Here is a 23,599-nt window from a genome sequence, read left to right on the forward strand (position 1 = left end):
ATATGTGGCAGCCATTTCCTCTCGACATGCTCGGGTGGACAACGACACGGTGGGGTGTCACAGATTGGTGTCCCTTTTTCTGAAGGGTGCATGGCGGTTACGCCCCCCACGAGCACAACGCGCTCCAGCCTGGGATCTACACCTGGTGCTCGATTCCCTATGTTCACCTCCCTTTGAACCCCTGGCTCAGGCAGAGCTGAAGTGGGTCTCTATTAAGACTGCCTTTCTCCTTGCTATCACATCAGCGAAACGTGTTGGGGAACTTCATGCGCTCTCTGTGAGTGACTCATGTTTGAGGTGGAACTCCGATGGCTCGGGGGTTACCCTGTGGCCGAATTCAGCTTTTCTTCCGAAGGTTTTGTCATCAACCAACTTTAACCAGCCTATCCACCTGGCACAATTTACTCCCCCAGAAGGGGAGGACAGATTACGGCTGCTGTGTCCCGTACGGGCTCTCAGGGCCTACGTTGTCGCGACTGCAAGTATAAGGCAGTCAGACCAGCTCTTCCTCTGCTATGGTGGTCCTAGGAGGGGCTGTGCTCTCTCCAAACAGCGGTTGTCTCATTGGGTGGTGGATGTAATCACCCAGGCATATAAACGAGGTGGTCACCCCCTGCCATCCGGGGTGAGGTGCCACTCTACCAGGGCAGTCTCAACTTCATGGGCGGCCCTGCGCGGCGTGCCCCTGGAGCGCATCTGTGAGGCGGCATCATGGGCATCCCCGAGTACCTTCTCCAGGTTCTACCGGGTGAATGTCGCCACCCCCCATCCACTGGAGGTGGTCCTGTTGCCAGACTCTGCGCTGTCCTCTCAATAAGGTACGTGCTAAATTCCTCGTGACTTTTCTGGTATGTGTCATCCAGTGCTTAAGCACCGCCTCTGGCGGTCAGTAGGGATGAAATAGAACGAGAGTTACGTATGTAACTACGGTTCTATGAATCCCGGATGACCGCCAGAGCGTTCTGTCACTCAGAATTCCCGTGTACTCGCGAGAAGATTCTGTAGGAACAGATCCTCTGATGTCACCGGAAGTTATAGACTCTCCGTAGGCATCAGGGGTCACGGGTGACTTTGTTGGTATAAACACTCGACCTGCGCATGCGCGAGATGGATCATTCAGTGCTTAAGCACCGCCTCTGGCGGTCATCCGGGATTCATAGAACCGTAGTTACATACGTAACTCTCGATACCACACATAGTTACCATCACTGTCGATTTTGAAAAATTGATGATTAAGAGAATAAAACTAAGAAAATTGATGAAGGCAATTCATGTACAACATCCATAAAAGATACACATAATATGAAAGTATGCAACATAAATGCAACATATCGCAAATGATCACAATAAATGCGATCATGCCTTATTGATGGTTTCACACATGCTGGTCTTTCCACATAGGTTTTTGATGAATAGCACTTTTTTAATGGAGGAATATAATTAAATATCTTCAACCTCCACACAACTCATCAAATCTCATTGTCCAAAGTCCTCTCAAAGCCTGTTCGAAGACCATCTGTTTTTAGTAGTATTATGGCAGTCTAGAAAAAGGTACACAAGCTGTCACTACAATGGTACCCTTTAAAAGTTTTAGGTAAAGATATGTATACATATGATAAATGTACCTCAGAGGTTCAGATTTGTAATGTGTACGGCACTGTCCCAACTTTTATACCTCTTTTTTCTGAGAGTGTAGGTTCGGATCCAGATCACATCATTTCCGTCAACTGCACTTTTCCTATTTTCCTTTCACCTCTTGATTAGTGCTATTTTAAGTTGTGCCACAAGGGCAAAAAATGTTTGGAAATAAAAATCACTGATAGACTGTAGATTTATTTAGAAATATCAAATCAAATGATTCATTAATTTATGATAATCAATGTTAATTTATTTGAGTAAAATGTCGAATGCGCATTTGACTTTTCACAGTCCAGTCAAGCGATAAATCACAAACATTAAAACATAGATTTGATAAATCTCATTTTTAGTTCATTTGTCATCACCTGTCTGTTTTTTCATCTTCAATGTGGTCAGTCCGAGCAAATATAATGCATATTTTGCCAAATGTTGTAAATCATTTGGACATTATGTGGCAAAAATTCCTTAATGGTGCCGTAGAATGTAAAACTGTATTTATTTAGGCATAGATGAATAATTCAAGTTTTGTACATGGTAATGAGTCTCAAATGCAATTGTTTCCTCCTTATGCTGCGTTTACACCAACCGTGGTAGAGGCGTGAAGCGCGAGTGATTTCAATGTTTAGTCAATGTGAAGACGCCTTGATGCACGTCTGGAGGTCTAGCTCGCGCGAAAGGCGCGAATTGAGCATTGTGTACGGTACGCGCGAATGGTGCTTTTTGTGCATTTTGTGTTTGAAAATTTGAGTTGAAAATGTTGAACTTCGGTGGAAATTTCGCGCCGCGTTAACCAGTCAGAAGCCTGCTTGCTGCTGTGGAGGCAGCCCCGCCCGGAGTCACTCATTCAACCTGAAGGAACGCTTGATATTGTTCGTAAGCAGTCACCCGGAGCTATACGACAAGTTCTTATTCCTATAGAGACAGGAATAAAAAGGACCTTGCTTGAAAGAGTGTCAGTGAGGACATTGGGCAACCTGGTAAGTTGTAATACACATTTCACTTTTGAGTCACGTGACGTTTATCGACCCGCGCCGTTTATCGACCCGCGCCGTTTATTTTCCCCTATAGTAAGGTTACCAAATACAAACCGATAACTCTCTTGATAAATGCACAATCAACATCAGCCATCTTGCAAACAGACAACCCCATATCACTTGCCCCTCCCACAAGAAGCGGATTTTGTCTCTGACGCGCGTCAAATGCTTGCTTTTTCCTCGCGTCTACTCCGCTCTACATGCGCGAATGCATTCAAACCGTTCAAGCGGCATACTAGGCGCGGTAGACGCGATTTTGACGCCTGAAATGCGGTTGGTGTAAACGCACCATTATGTAAACATCCCAATCTCAACATAACACCAACTGTGACGTTACAGTCGAGATGCACACCCCAACATTAAATTACACATTAAATTACAATGCTAAAAACAAAGTTGTGACTGCTGGGTTAGCAATATATGCTAGTTATTGCTATATGCTAGCGCTTTTTCCACCTGTACACAAGTTGCACTTATCTCTCAAAGGGCATGGTACTTTCTAATGTTTGCAGGTCTGGTCTCATTGTCTACTGTCTGCTGGGTACTGTTGTTGTTGATGTATAGTGTTTGTCTGTTATTCAATGTTTACATTTGTTAATATGATGTGAAGATGCTATTTATGTCTGAGGGTGTGGTACCAAGACAAATTCCTATCAACTCTGTTGTTGACATGGCAATAAATTTATTGAATCTTGAATCTTGAATCTTAGGCAGAAGTTCTGCTATTGACATTATATTTACGTTCTGCAGGTCCATACTGAAAAAAATGACCACTCAGAAATGTCCATTAACAATCTCCAAACATTTGATTTTTTCCTCAAATTCTGTATTTTCGCCTGATACAGGCTCAAACTTAAAGTCTGTTTACACACAATCAGAGCTATTGAAGGGGCCGAGCCAATCAGAGCCGGGCTCAATATTATTATTCATGACCCTTTCAAATAAGGTAATAATAGACCATTCAATTTCAACTCCCGCAATTCACACACACCCGGAGCATTGAGCAGCTATCACTACAGCCTGGGGAGCAATGGGCGACAGGTGCCTTGCTCAAGGCCACCTCAGTTGCAACCTGCTGGCCGTTAGACCGTTAGAGGGTTACAAGCCCGACTCTCTAACCACTATGCCAAGCTCCTCTCTCCTTCTCTCTCCATCTATGTATTTACACAATCTATCTTATCTATCTTTGTGTTTACGCAGCAGTCAGCAGGTCTGTGTTTGGTTTACAACTACTCCAACAGGCTGATGGCTCCGAGCTGGCCGTCTGTCATAACACGTCACCATGCCAATCCGCTTCCCTCACCCTCGCAGCCCTCTGAATGACTGTTGGCAGTCACAAACATTCCCTCTTGCCAGCATAAAGGAAAACACACCGCACATACACAAAACACATTTTATATTACCGCTTTTGGCAGTGGCTTTTATCCAAGTGCATTCAAAGTATGTTTGTTTTTGTGTTTTATGGGAGTCAAACCCATTTCTTGGCATTGCTAGTTGGATCAGTGGTGCTACAGGAACAGTACACACCAGAGGCCAACTAGACAAACACCAGTAACTTGTCCATGCATATTATACAGATTCATATTGGTAAGGTAAACTCTGATTACAATAATAGCCATAGCTTGCAAACATAATATGAAGGAAATTGTATTCCACAATACCGGAAGCCAGGCACTTGCAACAATTTTGTGGACATTTTGGAAAAATCTAAACATTTAGGCACTATGGTAATTGCATTTTTCTTCACAATTTAGGTTCATATCGCTGTCACAAATGTATAGAATCTTCAAAAAAGCCTTTAGTTCCCCATATCCAAATCTGAATTATGTCATATATATTTGCTAATTACCCTAAAGTTTTTCTATACTGTAGCTCATCTGGTAGAGCATTACAATAGCAGCGCAAAAGTTTTGGGTTCGAATCGTTAGTTGCTTTGGCTGAAAGCATTTGCCATATGTAAACAAATTGTATGAAGAAAGCATCTCTTTGTTTATTGTTTGTTATTTTAATAGTCTAAGAATATAATCAACACCGAACATATGCTGTGTGACTTAGTTGTAAACTAACGTAGCATTTTTATATGCTAAAAGCTAAAAACAAATATGGTGAACAACATTGTCCTACGCACATGCACACAGATTTAATGTTACCGTGGAAACTCAGAGAAAGTGCAATCGACATTAACATGAACACCAAACTTTTCACAAACACGAAACCACAGAAATCAGCATCTACACATTCACTAACACAAACCATACATAATGTACTACATACAGTACTTTGGTGGTGGTAAAATGGTACAATGCAACACAATCTCACGAAAATGTGTACGTATTTTACAAGGTGGCTAATTTCGTATTACTTTATCCAACGACAGTCATACGTATTTGTATGATTTGCTTTTTGCCCCTATGATGTTGGGGTTAGAGGCGGGGTTTTCAGTTAACCATGCTACTTAATAACTACTGTACAAATTATCATGGTGCTACATGTCCAAAAACATGCTAATAACTGGTCATGATTTTACCATGGTATCTTTTTGTACTTTTTTGTAAGTTGGTATTTTACAATCGAACAGCTTTTAATACCTATAACTTTGCACACACAGTGCTACACACTAGTTGTGTAGTACTCGAGAACAGTCTTATCTTTGGTCTCAGATTTCGTGGTCTTGTGATTTTATTTTAAGACTGGTTAACTGACCGTAATTACACTAAATTGCTGATGCATTGTCTGATCTATGTTCTAACATAATTGATGTAATTGGTTAAAAAAATTTCAGAATTAAAAACAATCATTGACTTATTTCTTGTTGGATTTCTTTTGTTACTGTTGTGCCGGTAAGAGATGAATGGGAAATAGTCCAAAAAGAAATTTGTTCTAGATGGAATTCCATCCATTTTTTATGGTCTTGGTTTTGTCTCGACCTCAACTGTCTTTGGTCTCAGTCTTGGTCTCGGCCTCTCAAAAACTTGGTCTTGTCTTGGTCTCTACACACTCTGGTTTTGGTCTTGTCTCGGTCTTGACTGTCTTTGGTCTCGGCCCCTCAAAGTCTTGGTCTTTCTTGGTCTCGACAAACTCTGGTTTTGGTCTTGTCTTGTTCTCGACTGTCTTTGGTTTTGGTCTCGACACACTCTTGTTTTGGTCTTGTCTTGGTCTCAACTGTCTTTGGTCTCAGTCCCTCAAAGTCTTGGTCTTGCCTTGGTCTCGACACACTCTGGTTTTGGTCTTGTCTTGTTCTCGACTGTCTTTGGTCTTGGTCTCGACACACTCTTGTTTTGGTCTTGTCTTGGTCTCGACTGCCTTTGGTCTCAGTCCCTCAAAGTCTTGGTCTTGCCTTGGTCTCGAAACACTCTGGTTTTGGTCTTGTCTTGTTCTCGACTGTCTGGTCTTGGCCCCTCAATGTCTTGGTCTAGTCATGGTCTCGACACACTCTGGTTTTGGGCTTGTCTCGTTCTCGACTGTCTTTTTTGTCTCGGCCTATCAAAGTCTTGGTCTTGTCTTGGTCTCGACACATTCTGGTTTTGGTCTTGTTTCATTCTCAACTGTCTTTGGTCTCAGCCCCTTAAAGTCTTGGTCTTGTCTTGGACTCGACACACTCTGGTGTTGGTCTTGTCTTGTTCTCGACTGTCTTTGGTCTCAGTTTTGTCTCGGTCTCTGCCCTTTAAAATTTTGGTCTCGACACCCTCTGGTCTTGGTCTTGACTTGGTCTGGACTGTCTTTGGTCTCAGTTTTGTTTTGGTATCTGCCCTTCAAAGTTTTGGTCTCGACACCCTCTGGTCTTGGTCTTGACTTGGTCTCGGTTAAAGTGGTCTCTCGACTACATCACTGCCACATACGCACCCTTCACCCATCTTGAACCAATGGTGTGAAAAACATCAGTTTTATATGGAAAGCATCTTGGACAAGCAGCTTATATTATTTTGCAGTTTGCTCTGTGGGCAATTTCTGTTCAGCTAAGGTCCAGAAAATATATTTATGCATACAGTTCAAAAATGTAAATAAAGATAGACTACTAGACAGCTGCCACTGTTAACAGTTGAAAAATAAGGACAGAGAGAAAAATTTTGAAACGGTTCCACCAAGTGTGGATCAGTGTAACAGAAGCGTGTTGCATATGGCTCTGATTCACAGACATTTGTGCCACTCCTGGCAGTACATCACATATTTCTTCACAGAAGGAAACGTGTGAAGAGTTGTCTTCTCTCAAAGCTACACTGTCCCCTCTAGATGAGTGTGTATCTGTGCGAGTGCAGGTGCGTGTGTGAGATTTGGGGAAGGGAGAACGGAAGGCGCTCGAGTTGCCTTTGAGCAACAGATTTCAGCAAATTCTGCTCGAGTCATCGCTTATCTCCCAAGATCAATTAATATTTATATTCATATGCTCGCCACTCATCTGCATACCTTTATTCTCCTTCTATTGAACAGCAAAGTAGCTACTCGCTAATTGTTGGTGAATTATTTATCACAGAAAGCTTTGTACACTAATTTCATTTTAGAAAAAACAATGGGTGTTCACAGGATGAAACATCATCCTCTGAGACTTAGAACTGTTATATGAACAAGTCCCTTACAGTTACAAGGGATTTTTTTTGACAGAATTAGGTAGAGCTAACGAGGTTTATAATACCTGGAGAGAGCTATCCACTAGCATTCCCATTAATCTCAATGACAGGTGCTCAGCAGGCACATGACCCCCGGAAGGCAACCTGTATGCCATCTTACTCATGGGTACAAGTATTATTTTTTTTTTTTTGATGCAGATATGCAAATACTAATCCAGTAACAGCCTGTGAATAATTACCATGGATGAAAATTACCTCATGACATCTCTCATGTTACCAAATATAGCTGTCTCAAGCCCTTTCCTAGCAACCATCTTAATCTGTCGAAAGAGTCATTTATAAAGAAACATCTATTATAATACAAAATACGTATTTATATGTAACATATGTGCCAGATTGCAAAGCAACTTTTGAATAGCTGTCAGTGAAGAAATAAGCTTTTTGCCTGCAGAATGGTGTGGATGTGTGATCTACCAGCCAAAACTTGAACCATTGGGTATGGAAGCTGTCCCACACATATACTGGACAAAAATTTAGTAAGCATAGGAAAGGAATGTGCTAGGTAGAGGTATTAACATGTCCACTTATATCCAAAACCCGAGGTCCGAACCGAAATTGTAATTTAAAATGAATGTGTTTTTGCCGAACAGATCAGAAAAGACACGAACTATCTCACATGTGTACATCGAGTCCTTTTCCAAACCCCCACCCTGTTTGCCAAGAGTGCTTGCGACATCATGTGGCTGGCGGTAGGTTAATTTTCGTTGAGCAAGACATATCACTCAATTTTAAGTGCACACTGTAGTGGTTACCGTCATCAGATAACAAATGAAAGTAGATCAGTCGGCCAAATTGATTGCGAGGCCACCAGGGTCTGACTGGTGCATGCGGGCTGCATACTGCACAGGTTGGTGCCGTTTACATTCGGGTCCAGTCGGGTTAAAAAAGCACCATGGGTTGTGTCGTACTCAAGTCTAATTTTGTTGGGTTTTTCTCAGGTCGGGTCTTTCTTAAAAAAAATATGCACATCAGGTTTAGGTGAAAAGTGATTCGGGTCGTTTTGGGTGGGGTACATTTCTTTGGATCCGAGAAGACCTTTAGTGCCAGGCTGTGTGTTCACTGTATCACAATTTTGGATCATGTTGCTCGTTAAATCTGACTGATATTCCCACAAGTGTATAAAACGTGTTCACAAGTTTGAGCTGGCACGGAAAAAAGACGGACCCCTTACAAAGAGCCCGAACGCTCACTACCCAAGAACACCATTCAAATTCAAAACCACTGCAGGGCCAAATGCAAAGTATCTCTGAATTTCAATAATGTCCCTCGGTTATTGGTCTTTTGTCGTGCTTCTGCATAGCCAGACAATTTAAAACTTATTCTCCTCCATAGAAACTAACTCTATCATAAATCAGACAGAGAGTCAGTGAATGTGAATTTTCTTGAGTACATATTCATGCATCTACTTTTGTCCAAAATGTCACGATTTTTGCTTAAAGATTTGGTGTTACTTTCATGCAGATTTTTAAGAGGTCTGACAGCTTAACCACATTTTTATTTCCACATTTAAAGAGGCTGATGTGAAAAATTGGGGACTAAAGCCCCCACATAGACTCTAGCCACATCTCTGCCCTGTATGTGTCTGCTTGTACTGTAAATGACCTCTTTTAGAAATTGGTAATGTTATTTATTCTCTGTTTTCCATTTATAAGAAGTGACTGCATTAACTGCCTGTTTAAATAAGAGATCAACAGCCACAAATAGCTTTTATATACTCTCTTTCTCGGTCCATTTCTGCTTAATTCTCTCTCCTGCGCTCTCTTTGTTGTCGTCTCACTAAAGAACTGTTTATGTCTCCTCTGTGACGTTTTTCCCTGGTAATGTGAGAGTGATTGAGAAAGGTGAATTCATTACACGCTTTACTGCTTATTGTCCTTAAACATCTAAAATGCCCGTGAGTGTAAAGTTACATCACCTTCACTTCACAATGAGCCAGAGGGGAAAACTGCATTCGGTATGATCGACTACAATCATTACATTTTACTGTTTGAAACAAAAGCAAGGTGTAATAGGCCTGGTACACAGTTCATTTAAATTCGGTTGTCACATAAGCACCTTTTAGTGCGTATTCCTGTTCTATACACACACACTTCAGTAATTTACGGGAATGACAGTCGCATTTTACAACCAAATTAATTCAGTGACAAGCGCGTTTACAGAAACTCTGCATGGTGTGTACATTATTAATAAAGTATTTAAACGTGCATCAATATGACACGTCTCTCTTCTGAAAAAAAACCTTAAAGTCTTCTGTATGCAAAAATTTCTGACTAGTGTTGCCAGGTCTTGCACAAAAAAAAATCCAATAACAAACCAAAATAAATCCAAATGCTTTACCTCAACGATCAAAATATTGGGACCACTAGCTTGTCACTTTAATAACACCAAAAACGTAATCGCTTCACGGACCAAAAGCTATAAACGGTTAAAGCCGAAGGTATACTAGGGATGTCCGCGTACGAGCGCCGTCTGCATAACGTAATTTTGGCATTAGGAAGGTCCACGGTCGCCCACGCACAACGTCCGTGTGGGGCCAAAAATGCGAGAAAATATTGAGACAGGACACTCCACTACAAAAGGCAATAAACAACATTGGCACAAACACTATCGTTTTTCTTATTTTATTTTCACTTCTTCCAAGAACAGAAAGCTGTGAAGCATTTTCATCACCTAATTTTCATCAGCAGCCCTGATGGCCTGGTAGAGATCATCTATCACTTTAAATGAGTGATGTCAGGCGTTGCCGAACTGAATTGTGGATCCGTCGGCACCACGTCAGTGCCGTTGCTTGCAGCAGAAGTTGAACATTTCTCAACTTTTCAAGCAGCAACGTGTGCGTCAGCCAATCAAATCATCTTATGCAAATAACCTAGGCAGAGCCAGCCAATTACGTTTATGGAAGACCAGAGCATGTGTTGTGGCCACTGTGATTGGCCGTTGGCCACGCTTCAGAGAAGCCTTCCGTCAAGCGCTAACCCCGGATTTCCGCCGACTGCGGGGCTGGCTGCGGATCGGCTCCGCTGCGTTACGGCTCCACACTCCGCCGTCCGCTAATACACACCGGTTCCGTATTTGTTGCAGAGCGGCTGCGTGTTGAAGTGACGAGGTCTCGCAAATTAACGTTATGATCGCGCAATATCTAGTTCTGTCTCCGCCCATTATGACGTTAAATTATGACGTTTTGCTGGACCAGCCCAGATCACAACACGAGATCTCGCGATTCAGGTATGATCACGCGATATAGTCATGGCTCCGCCCTGGGGAGCTGTCCGGCATCCGTCAAAAATAGAAGCTTTGCGTATTTGTTCCTGAAGGCTGCGGATGGCCGGAGCTGTGACGGATTCGGAACGCAGTCAGTGGAAATACACACATTGACTTGAATGGAAACCGATTGACTCCGCCGCCGTTCCGCAGCGGATCCGCAGCCGTTCCGCAGTCAGTGGAAATCCGGGGTAACGCTTTCGCCCCGTGTGAATGTACCGTAATAATTTGAATAAGAAATCATTTGTTTTGCGTGCGTGTCGAACACGGCCATCCGCGCGTAGCCACAGTGAGTATACTTTGAAAGGTGCGCGGACGCATGCGCGCGCAAGCCAGAAACGTATAAAAGGTATACAATACAAAAAAGACCGGGCAACACTGCAAGACAGCGCTGAGAGAAGCAGCCTCACAAATGTGTACAACACACACCGCCAAGACAGTGGTGTATTGCAAAACAAAATGCTGTAATATTATTTCCGTCAAAGCTGCGAATGATATTCCATGTGAGACGGAAAAAGTGTTTACAAGGACCATAGAAGCACGATCTCTTGGTATGTCTCATACATTAGAGATTTTGTGTCTCTTAACACATGCATTCAAAGCAAACAGGCTAGAGGCATCCAGAATGGGTTGTTTCTAATTGAGAGAGAAGTTTCTCGTATGCTCGCTCTCTCTCTCTCCCTCTCTCTCTCTCTCTTTGTGAAAGGCAGATAACCAATGCTGCCGGGGTAAGAGGCCTGAAATATGGACCTCATTAATACCCACGCCTTTGTTCTCCATCCTAAATACATTTCTCACTTTCAGGATGACGCGTTGAAGCTAAAATTAGCAGCCTAAATTCAGCTTTCCATTCATAGAGAACAATTTCCGGACAGCGTTCCCGAAAGGCCCACTACAAACAAAAAAATACCAATGATGAATGAATTTAAACATTGAAAGGGAAGCAAATTAGGAAGTCTTTAAGCACACACTTAATTATTATGTGTCACAAAAAAAAACTTAAATAGCCCTCAGGGAGAGGTACAGCAGCACGGGTGGGCTCATAGTGATGTGTATACTTAAATATTATTTCATCGTGGACATCATATGAAAAAATATTTGGTTAGATAAACCCAGAGATGCCTTAATAAAGTACCTTCAAGAGAAATCAGCTAAAAAGTCACCTTACCCCTCAGTTGAAGTCTTGACAAACCAGCTTGAGGGCTCAGTCCAAAATCATTCATCACTGCTCAGCTGAGGACATGTTTTGATAAACTGAAGTATACTTGAGTGCAACAACTGACATCTCAACTACTCACAGAGATAAAGAAGAAACACATACACATAGTCTGACAAACAACAGAGGTGGGGAACCCGGTTACGTACCAGACCCAATGCTTATCAATCCTTTGTTGACTTTAACAAGTTCATTTCAATTCCCCTCCCATTGTCCCTTATCACTTTGAAAACAAGCACAAATGTACGCACAGGGTGTGCTATCCACGCTTCTGTTTCCAAGTTACCAAGGTATCTCCTGACGTTTCCTCTCCACTGCCGAGCAACAGGATAAACAGGTGTGCGCAAACTTCCTCGCACGTATCCAATAATACCACAAAAACACGATCTCGCAAACAGCACACGCAGGCTCCCGCATCATTAGCAGATACACTATCACCTGTCCAATTATCTTAGCTTATGGATGAGATGTTTTCATAGATATATCCACATCAGCAGTCCCAGGATACTGTACATTAGCTGCCCACGTGGGCACAATACTGCAAATATCATTCATTCACCCAATCTGTGAGCATTACGGTAGGCTTGGAAATAAAAATCACAGATTGCAACTCAAGTGCATGTGTAGCACAGCAATTTTAGCGCATTTGTGTTGGAAATGCATCACAGGAAATGTTTGCGATTTTTGTGATATTACTAAATGTAGAGAGCAATAGTGATAGATGCCAATATTGATCAGCTGGACCTTTTATATCAGTACTGCCTATTGGCTATGTGACTTGAGTCTCTTTTGACAAAGATGTCAGCCTACCATAAAGTATAACAGATCAACCTTATGTAGATAATGGGAAAGTGATTCTACATGTGAGGATAAATAGGTGACTTTTATTATTTTTTTTAAAGCTGAATAAGTCAGCTTCTCATTGATGTAGGTTTGTTAGGATAAGGCAGTGCTTCTCAATTATTTTCTGTCAAGCCCCTCCTAGGAAGAAGTAAACATTTCGCGCCCCCAACTCTCCGCCGCGACTGTAAATAGTATAATTTGTCTATAAAATGACACATCTGCAAAACATTGTATCCTCATTAACATTAAAGAAAACACAAAATAAAAAATATCGATCAACTTACAACAAGGAATAACTTTATTAACATTGTTTTTTAGTCTGTAACAAAAAAGATTTAAAATGCATCAATTTGCCTGAAAAAACAACAACAATCCTTATTTAAAGTATAATATTTTTGGACCATTTGATACTGAAAAATTAAATTAAATATAATCAATAAATAATAATAAAAACTCAAGCGGCTTATCAGCGTAATTGGGGTGTAATGTCTATAAGTGACAGTGCAAAAAAATCACTTCCTGAAAAAGTATTTTCCCCGGGGTCTCGCGCGCCCCCCTGGTGTCGCTTCGAGCCCCCTTTGGGGGTCCCGCCTCACTATTTGAGAAGCACTGGGATAAGGCAATAGTTGGCTGAGATACAGCTAGGAAATCTGGAATCTGAGGGTGCCAAAAATACAAATTTTGAGAAAATCACCTTTAAATTTGTACCAACTGCAGATGGTTTGTTTTGATTTAAACCTTCATAACTTAAAAAATACAGCTAAGTAGCACCATAAAACAAAATAATAACATGATAACATAATAATGTTTTGACAAAAAAGTTCATATATACATTTAGAAAATATCTTCATGTAACATGATCTTTACTTAATATCCTAATGATTTTTGGCATAAAAAGTCGATAATTTTGACCCATACAATGTGTTGTTGGCTATTGCTACAAATATAACATTTGACTTATGACTAGTTTTGTGGTCCAGGGTGACACATAATGGTGAGCTTTATATTGTTTGTTATTTATGCGTTATGTTATTTAACATTTATGGAAGATATGTTGTGCTTTTAACTACAAAAAATACCACTCCAAAGTGGTAGAATAAAAACTTCTCACAGGACAACCATGCATACAGTATATACATATATACATTTATTTACATTCAAAAGAAGGAATTGCATATTCCTTCTTCTTTTTCAGACAGGTCTTCCAAATATGTGGCAGTAGTAAATGCTATCTAATTGTTTGAGATAACGACGAAGGTTTTGGTCTGTCCTGTCCCTAAAAATTTGGCAGTCCAGACCCTGCTTGGTGATTCGAGCAGCTTCTTGCCGTTCTCTCTTGGCCTTCATCTTTAACTCATGCTTTTGCCAATAGGGCAAGGGTGTTGACACAACTGGAGGGCAGTTGGACCATCTGCCAAGAGGTTTCGCTCTGTCGCTCATGTGTTGGTTTTCCAGATCATCTCTTCTGAACTTTTTAGTTGCGGGACACTCAGTGGTTGTCAGTGTGCATTCATCATTTGCACTAACTTGATGCTCTGTCACCTTGAACATCTCGTGTTGCATAAATGAGGTGATTGTTGCCACCTCAGGAGTGCGGCGAGATGACTGGTGAATCAGGTTCGGTGTGGCGTTCTGGTTTCCACCACTAGTCTCAGGCAGTTCTCGCTTCCGTTTCAAGCCTTTGGTAACTGGCCCGCAGTTAGGGTGACCCGTCCCATCTCTTGGATTTCTTTGTTTGGGAATCCTTTCAACACCCATGTTTGTAGTACTCACAGGGTTGGTGTTCGTCCCAAGTTGAAAAAAATCTTTGGTGTCCAGCATTAGCTTCTTACGAAAGTAAAGCTCTGTAGGAGAGATGGTAGTCCTCACTACGCTCTTCTACGCTGGATGAAGCATTCACATGCATATGTGCCATATTTGGATAAATTTCTGACGTTTCTTCAACAAAAATATGCTGATCAACTCTAAAAACAAGCTTTCTTCACTCAACTCAACTGACAATTTTGACAGGTGAAAGTGATGTAACTGATTTAGAACTTATGACATCACAATGCTGTTACCATGGAATTCTGATGCACAGTGCTAATGTAGAATAATGACAGTTAAAATCTACTTATATTATGCCTTATGCTCTTAATAAATTACACTGAACACTTTCTGGTTTAGTAAAATATATTTGATTAACCCTCATAAGTTCTACATGGGAAAATCTAGTCCTCAATACATTTTATTATTACTAAGTAAAATTATAAATAAATACACAATTTATTCATGTCAAAAATGAACTGTTTGGGAACGGTTAGTCTTATTATATATTTTCTTGTATTATTTGACTGTTTTAAAGTCACTGCACATAAACACATTTTAATCCAAATCTTAAGCGCGTTCAAGTCTGCCTAAAAATCTTAGTTCATTTAACTTTTAAGGTATCCATTAAACTAAAACATTTAAGTGAAATCAACTTAAAATTATCAGTACATGTTGTAAAGAATACCCATAATCCTTTATGCCTGAATAATTTGACTATTTAAGCTTTTTTACAGAATAGAAACTGATAAGAGTTTTAAATACTTAAATATTTGTTAATAAAATGTCATAGAGGTTTAAGCTATATTATATTTTTAATGTTGTTTTGTTGTAAATGATAATTTTGTAAAGTCACCTTTAAGGTGATCAGTGTTAAAACCCTGTTCAGCATTTTTATTGTATTTCTCTCCACAGTACTGACATTTCAGAAACGCAGTTTTGTATGTGTTTATGTGCAAAATCATTTTTATTCAATGATACATTTTGTGTTATAATGTCATTTAAAACATTAAGGGGTGGTTTCTCGGACGGGGATTAGACTAGTCCTAGACTAAAATACATGTCTGTCCAAACAGAAAACAAGTTGCACTGACATATCTTAAAATACATCAGTGCCCTTTGTTTTGCTTAAAATGCACACAAGTGATGTTTTTAGTAAGGCATGTTTGTTGAAACTAGTTATATTTCCAAAATAATCCAGGGCCTAGTCCTGGTTTAAACTAATCCCTGTCCGGGAAACCTCCCCTAAGACTAACTAAGTCCATACAAATATGTAAAAGAAAATAACAAACAATAAATACAATACCCTTCAACAGTAAATAAGATTTATTTAATATTTTTAGGACAGCAATGCTTTAGTATTTAAAAAAGTAATAGACTTTACCTAAAAAATTTAAATATATCTAATAGTTAAGTGAAAATGTACTTAATTAATTAACAAATGTGTCATTAAGAAGATTTTGGTAAGTAAGTTGTAAATGAAATTAAACCAGTAAATTTTACTTAAAAAAAGTTTGTGCAAATTGTTACTAGGATTTTATTAAGTAAAGAAGTACAAGTTATTTTTTGTGTACCTTTTTGTTGCCGATAGTAAAATGTAAAGTCTGTCTGAAATGTCATTGGTGTTCCTGTGGATTCTTGTGCTGGAGCATTGCATTAGCAGTGCAAAGGTCATTCATGGGTTCAATACAGTTATATGATACAAATGTATGAATGCGCTGTAACTTGCTTTAGATAAAACCGTCTGCCAAATGTGAAAATCTAAATGTTGTGATTGGTAAACATAAATGTTATTATTATTATTGGACCATGCGGTATGACACCACCAACTGTGGGACAGCCATAATTTTGATACATATTAATACATATTAAAATGCTTTTTTACACTTAAACTTTAAGACAAGCTTCATTCTTTTGCTACATCTCAATTGCTAGAGCATTGTGTTAGCAGCCCAAAGGTCAAGGGTTCGATCCTCAGGGAACACACACGCATACACACACGCACATGCACACACCTTGTGCTGTAAGTCAATTTGGATAAATATGTAAATGCCAAATGTGTAAATGTAGTGGTACATTGGTAAACACCCATGTTATTGCTATTGGGGCATGTGGTGGAAATGACGCACCCACCACCAACTGTGGGACGGACATAATGTTAATGCTTTTACACTTTAGATTTCAGATAAGCGTAGTTCATGTGATACATGTGTTCATATATATATGCAATTGCTGGAGCATTGCGTTAGCAGCCCAAAGGTCAAGGGTTCGATCCCCTGGGAACCCAAACATACACACGCGTGTTGCACTGTAAGTTGCACAAAAAGTGTCTGCCAAATGCCGAAATATGAAAATATAAACATAATGTAACTTTAAAGGACTGGATAAGTAAAAGAATAAATCCCTCATAAAAGCACTGGAAAAGTAGCAAAATTGTCTATGACAGCATGGTATAAAAATGTAGCTTTAATGTGACTTTCACATAATTAAAATAAAAAAATTTAAATGTTAAATATAAATCAACCCCTGGATATAAACTTCACTGCATGCGTCCCACTAATAAGGTCAGGTTTAACGTTCAGCACTTATAAAAGAACAGGGCAAGCACCAGGGCTATAAAAGAAATTATTACAGATCAATAAAGTTTAATGGCTTAATGAAACAAAAATCACCTTGACACAATCAGGGTGCATATTTAAAACAAATACGATATGTGAATTGACGACGTAAAAAACAAAACATGAATAAATATGCAAACACAAATGCAGAGCAAGATAATAAACATTATGCAAAGGATAGAAAGCAAGCAATAAAAAATAATAAATGGCTGAACAGAAGTAAATAATCTTGTAATTGAGGAGCTGCGCAGGGAGAACGAGAGAAGGAAAAAGAAAACGACACGTTTAATTTTAATGAGAAACAGAGAAGCGTTCTTACCTTTTTCTTGTGTCTTTTTTCTGATAAAGTCAAATTGCCCAGTGTTGTGGCATGTTGAAACAGTCTCCCATTCAGCGCTGAATAAGTACGCTGAGCTCATCCAGGTACTCTCTCATCCTGCCATTCCAGTGAACGTACAGTCACAGACTGTTGTGTAAGTGCAGATGAACGGAGGTAAAGAGGAAGGGAAACACACACTTCTGCCCTCTGCCTTTCACGCACTAAGCGCCTGCACTTAAACTGCGCTCAGACAGAGCGAGTGAGAGGAGAGAGAGAGCGAAAGGGAGGGGGATTGTGTGTGGATCAGGTTTTGCCTGTATTATTGTAGGTACTAAATGTCCCCACAAGGGCAGTAAAACCTGCTATCACTAATATCGCGGGGACCACATAATGGCCCTTCATGAGAAAATTAGCTTAATAAACATTATGGGTGACATTATGGCTCATCCGTATTGAATTTTTATCATTATTTACTCATCTTTAGGTTTTCAAATCCATTTGAATAAATGCTGGGTTGTTTCAACCCATGGGTAAAATATGAACAAACCCTACGGCTGGTTTTAATTAACTTAGAAAATGTCTGTATTTAACCCAATCGGGTGATTCTCTCGAAATTGTATCACTTATGAGGTGTCATGAAACCTTTTAATAAAAAAGTAAATGTAAGAGTAAAAGAAAGAGTATCAAAATAAGAAGCAGTTACAAACATCTCTTCATGTACTATTTTGCACATGATTTCAAATGACATCATACAAACCAATTTTTTTTTCCATATTTCAGGGGAACATTTTCAGTACCGCAACGTGTCCATGAGTGGATTTGGGTTCTTATACTACAATAAAGAAACATGTGGTATTTGCTGATCATTGGTAAATGTAGAGACAATAATAAGAAATACAAATGTGTTCAAGACCAATTTTCTCATCCTCCGCAACAATTTTCAATCATTGTTTAAGCCCTCAAGGAACTAACATTTTCAAAAAAATTGTTGGAAGGGACATAATTGACTGTGACACTAAAGATGGCTACCAAGTAAGCAGTGTTTGTCATAGTACCTAGACAACTTTTTAATTCTCATTACCGAAACATCAGTTTGTAAATGCATATATTTAATGTATTATCATGTTACGGTAATGATAATTTTTGATAATGATAATCTAAAAAATGTTAATAATTCTTTAGGAAATCTTTTTTAAATTCTCTAAAAATAAATGTTATAGTAAGTTCAGACCTTAATTTTATATGTGCAAAAAAATTGGTTTCAAGGGCTTTTAAAAAAAATCTGATGTTGGACACCTTCTAAGTCTGGATTTCGTGAGAATCACCCAATTATGGATTGAAACAACCCAGCATAGGTTAATTTACATTTCATCCACTTCAAATATATATATTGAATTAACTGCTTTAACATTATTTACACCTTGCATGGATAAAAGTCATATGGGTTTGAAATGCCATGGCGGTGATGACATTACAGAGTTTTTATTTTTTGGCTTGTTACAAAAACAATGACAGTCCCTACCACAATAGAAAACAAACATATGCAACAAAGCTGCTATTTAATTTTCTATTATATTTTACAAATTTATGAGTGGGTGTATGCTGCTAAATATGCGTGTATATGCGTAGGTGAATTCTGCCCACGTGTTGAAGGATTTGGATATAGTCCAACGGCTGAAGGCGCAAGGTCAGTATTGGCTCACTAATGAGGGTTGGTCTGGGTGTGAATCTGACAGCTGGCTTGAGCTCAATCAACCAGTCTTTCTTTTTTTCTTTCTTTCTTTCCAACACTCACATGCATGCATCCTCTTCTGAGTTGTTTAAATCAGTTCCTCCGTGGTTGAGGATCTCCCCTCCCTGGAAGAAAACGAGAGAGAGAGAGAAATAGAAAGATCTTTTTGTTTACAGTTGGTCCAAACTAACAAACAAGACCTAACTAGCAAACTTCTTGATAACGACCATACACCAATCATCTCTGCTCATAAATAATGCACATGATCAGAGATTTACTCGTACTGTCGTACTGACTGATCTGTATTTGAGGCTGAAATATTTAAACTTGCTAAAATGAACTGAAATGAATATGTCATAAAAAGACAAACAAAAATATATCTGCATTGAAACAAAGAGCTTCATCACTTCCAAACCATGTATTTTATTGTTTAAACTTGAATTGAAAAATATCAGAAATTGAAATTTGAATTAATAATAGGCCTACACACTGATATAAAATAAAATTGGCAAAACTATAATTTTGTTATTTAACGAACCCAATGACTCCTCCGCGCTTTCCAATAGTTTGCACGTAAATATTTGTGCATATGTGCCACCAGTACTCCGTCAGAGCGGGCAGCACCGCAAAGAGCAGCCAGCACTTCCATCCGCAGCTTATTAAAACTAGACAAAGTGAACAAGTTGGTATTTCTGGCCAGTAACATCGAAATTTAAACATGGTCTGTGCATGTAAATCCTGCGTTTCGGTCGGACTGTTGTTCCCGTTTTCTTGTTCTTGGCGTTCGCTGAATTCTGGGTTTATATCTAAACTGCCACTTCAGTGCACTATAGCCACATAGCTAACATAGCATGTTACAATGAGCACGATCTCCCGAGACACTACAATAGGCTACTAATAAATTATTAATATGGGCTGTTTTCTGTACAAAATAAAATATTTTTAAGTTAAATGTACAACATGTAAAAAGACAAGATTCTAGCAATGTCAAGATCAAATGCCTGACAGGATATTTTTACAGACTAACACACGTCACGTCTCAGGCATAGACTACAGTATTTAAAATAGCATATATGCATTAGTTGTATTTTCAATTTAATTTATAGAGCAATTCCCGCAAAGATTTTAGGTTAACTATAGTTTATAGAAGAGAGTTAGTCTATGTCGACTCGCAGCGGAGTGGGGTGGGGGCGTGGCATCACGATGGTGTCTCTCCATCGTGATGTCAATCAACCATCACGATGGACGATGATATCGTCAATCAACCATCACGATGGACGATGATATCGTTCATTGGCACAACCCTAATATCAACATTATTTCACGGAAAGTCATGTTATAGTCATGAAAAATTTGATTAATTTATTAGTGTCCATGGCACGAAATTCAGTTTTTTTCATGCCTTGAGCACAAATATCTTTTTCATGTCACCTGCACAAATTTCTATATATAGTTTTTCATGTCCATGGCACGACTTTCTTTTTCGTGTCATTTAAATGAAATAGTCTCCCCGTATGTTGAAATCAAATTGCTTGGGGTTAAAGTTTGGGTTTGGGTTAGGATGTCTAAAAATGTAACAGAAAGTAATTCTAACCCCAACCCCACGCGACAATAGTAAGAAAATTGGAAAAAACTATAAGAAAACAATACATAAAATGAAACAGAAAAAGAAAGTTGTGCAACAAACACGAAAAACTATTTACAGAAATCCATGCGGGTGACACGAAAAATAAATTTGTGCTCAAGGCACGAAAAAATTGAATTTTGTGCCATGGGCACAAATAAACTAATCAAATTTTGCATGACTACAACACAACGACTTTCCGTGAGATCAGTCTGATATATATGGAGAGAGATAGAGGGGAAGAGAGAGAAAGAAAGAGAGGTACAGTATTTTGCATAAATGACATCATGCGCCCCAGCTGACAGTTTGTGCAAAGCCTGATGTGACACCAGCATAATTCTGCATAAGTAGTATCCCAAAGACCATCTTTTATTAACCTTATGGCTAAGAGTTAATGTGGCCAATTAGTTTTTTTTTCAAATCTATAATTATTCAAAACACTTTTCACTCAATGCAAGGTTTAAGTGTGCTTTATTAAAATGGCCCAAGCCATGAAGAAACTGTTTCTCCTCAACCTAATATTAGAAAGGAACAATATGCATAAATAAATGTTCATACACACACTGAATTAATTTTTCTAAAATTCTAGAAAAGCCTAAAAAAAACCTGCAAAAAATTTTTTTTTCCTTTTGAAAAACATTCCTGATTTTTAATTTTTATAATGACGAGCACAGAAAGTACAGCAAATTGCTAATAACAATAAAGTAATTGCTACCAATCTGTTACTACATTTAACAGTCTGATATTAAAATATGAAACCTTCCCTTGAGTAAGTGGTGCGGGCACTATAGACAGTTGGCTAATAGATGGCAGCTGGCTAATAGATGACAACTAATAGATGAATATTTTGTGTTGGAAGTATGTGTGTGTGTGTGTGTGTGTGTGTGTGTGTTTTCCGAATATTCATTCACCAAAACACCCCCCACACACCACTTTTCTGCTGCAATACCCAATATATTGCGTTGAGCACCTAAAACAGGACATCTGCATTATGAGACACCTCTGTAGTCCAGATGACATGATTGCACACCAAACTTTTTCATTAGTGTGTCCTGTACCCCCCCCCCCACACACACACAAACTTACATAGAGAGTTATATCATGTCTGCATATAATGGCTTGCATTTCCCAAAAGTTATTATCTCCCTCTTCTATCCATTAACATTTACATCATCAAACCCATAATTAGCATTCACTTTGCATGTTTTGCTGCATATACACACATGCATGATGAATTTTATCTGCATTTCTGTTTTGAAAAAAAAAACGCTTCAGAAAAAACATAACAAATGAATGTTATGATTTTGTTCCATCGTACATGCAGTTCCTATTGAGTCGGTATTTGTTTTCTCTGAGGAGATTCAGTTGATTTGTCTTTCCCAGACATGTCTTTGGATTTTAATCATAAACAAATCTGAGATGTCAGAGTTTTTCTTCCGTAACCACTGCAAAAATTGCAGCGCAAATTACCTGCTGTTTTTCTGGAAACTTAAGGGTCCTTTGAGAAATCTACTCCCAGACTGGAATGTCTCTGATTGCGATATACTAGTTTATTTTTTCATAACACTTCTCCTCATTTAGTTTGACCTTCACTGAATTCTTTAACTAAAGCTCAATTTCTTGAGCGTGGCGCTTTACAAATTTTCAAAATGTACACCTAAATGTGCATATTAGTAGATGAGGTACACATTGATACCTCAAAGGCACATATTAAAAGCTTATAAACCTTTTCTGACAGTGTAGGATGTACATAAATCAATATGTCAACTATTTGAACATCAAACAGAGAAAGAAAAGAGGATTGGACAAAGATTGACAGAAAGAGATAATAAGAAGTGAGTTTAAAAAAAGAAAGACCAACGTTGCAATCTGAGGAAGTGATTTGCTAATGCCAAAATTCATCAAGTGAAATACAGCTAGACCTCTTCCTCACCTTCCTGTTGGTGTCACTGGCTTTTATCAACCTCACCAGATGCCTGGAACAACACACAGAAAGAAAAGGACAACTACAGAGAGCAAGTAGAAACAGATAAATGTATAAAGCCATAGATTGAAAACCCGGACAAGTGATGTTAGGAGATTGCATCAATAAAGCCCTAACCTTTAAAAAGCAAAATTTTGCATTAAAAAATGTTATACATAATTTCGAAAAAGTCACGTTTATACCAATAGTAAAATTTTATAAAATTGGTCGTAGCATATGATACAAGTTCCTATTGATTTGTTTACAACAGGTATCAAATTCGTCCATTGACAAAGTAAGATATTGCTTTGCTTTTTCTAATATTGCTTAGGATAAATAAAAATGAATGACATGTGTGTTAATGTAACAATTGTTTGTGTTAATACCGAAATCTTCAATATTATTGACTATTGATTTCAGACTTGATAAATCTGAGCTCAGTTTGTGGCATTGAGTTCTCTACTGAAACTCTAATGCTGCGTTCACACCAGCTCGATGCCTCAACCGCGAGTGATTTCAATGTTAAGTCAATGTGAAAACGCGTTGACGCGCGTCTGGAGGTCTTGCTGGGCGAATGAGGCGTTTAGCGTGCCGAGGTAGACCAGATTTCACCTCATTCGCGCATCGAGTTCGCGAAAATGGCGCAAATTGAGCGTTGCCGCGGAAAATGTGCGAGTTGAAAAATTTTATCTTTGGCGGCAAAACACGCCGCGTTAACCAATCAGGAGCTTGCTCTAGTAGTGGCGTGATTACATGAAGCAAGCGAAGTTGCAGAAGCCCCTCCCATGACGCGAATTTCCATGTCAATGTCTCGTTGACTAGAATTTTATGCACAAATGAAGCGAGTAAATTCTAAATATTCCAGAGGCAAACTAGACGCATTAGACGCAAATTCGACACCTCAAACGCGGCTGGTGTAA

General features: G+C 39.1%; 1 protein-coding gene across 3 annotated transcripts in view; it reads right to left on the reverse strand.

Moving 5' to 3' along the window:
* The window catches only part of shisal1a (shisa like 1a), a 50,856-nt gene extending 33,244 nt beyond the window's left edge, over positions 1-17,612 (reverse strand). Inside the window, exon 1 of one of the 3 annotated variants that reach the window (XM_055191136.2) lies at positions 17,361-17,605. The gene's annotated coding sequence lies outside the window, so the exon portion shown is untranslated. Of the gene's footprint in view, positions 1-11,726; positions 11,888-17,360 lie in introns of those variants that run through there. The other 2 variants (XM_055191134.2, XM_055191135.2) reach the window with 2 other exon arrangements.
* Between the last annotated feature and the right edge of the window lie 5,987 nt (positions 17,613-23,599).

This window comes from Misgurnus anguillicaudatus, chromosome 1 (genome assembly GCF_027580225.2).
Source record: "Misgurnus anguillicaudatus chromosome 1, ASM2758022v2, whole genome shotgun sequence".
Classification (NCBI taxonomy): domain Eukaryota; kingdom Metazoa; phylum Chordata; class Actinopteri; order Cypriniformes; family Cobitidae; genus Misgurnus; species Misgurnus anguillicaudatus.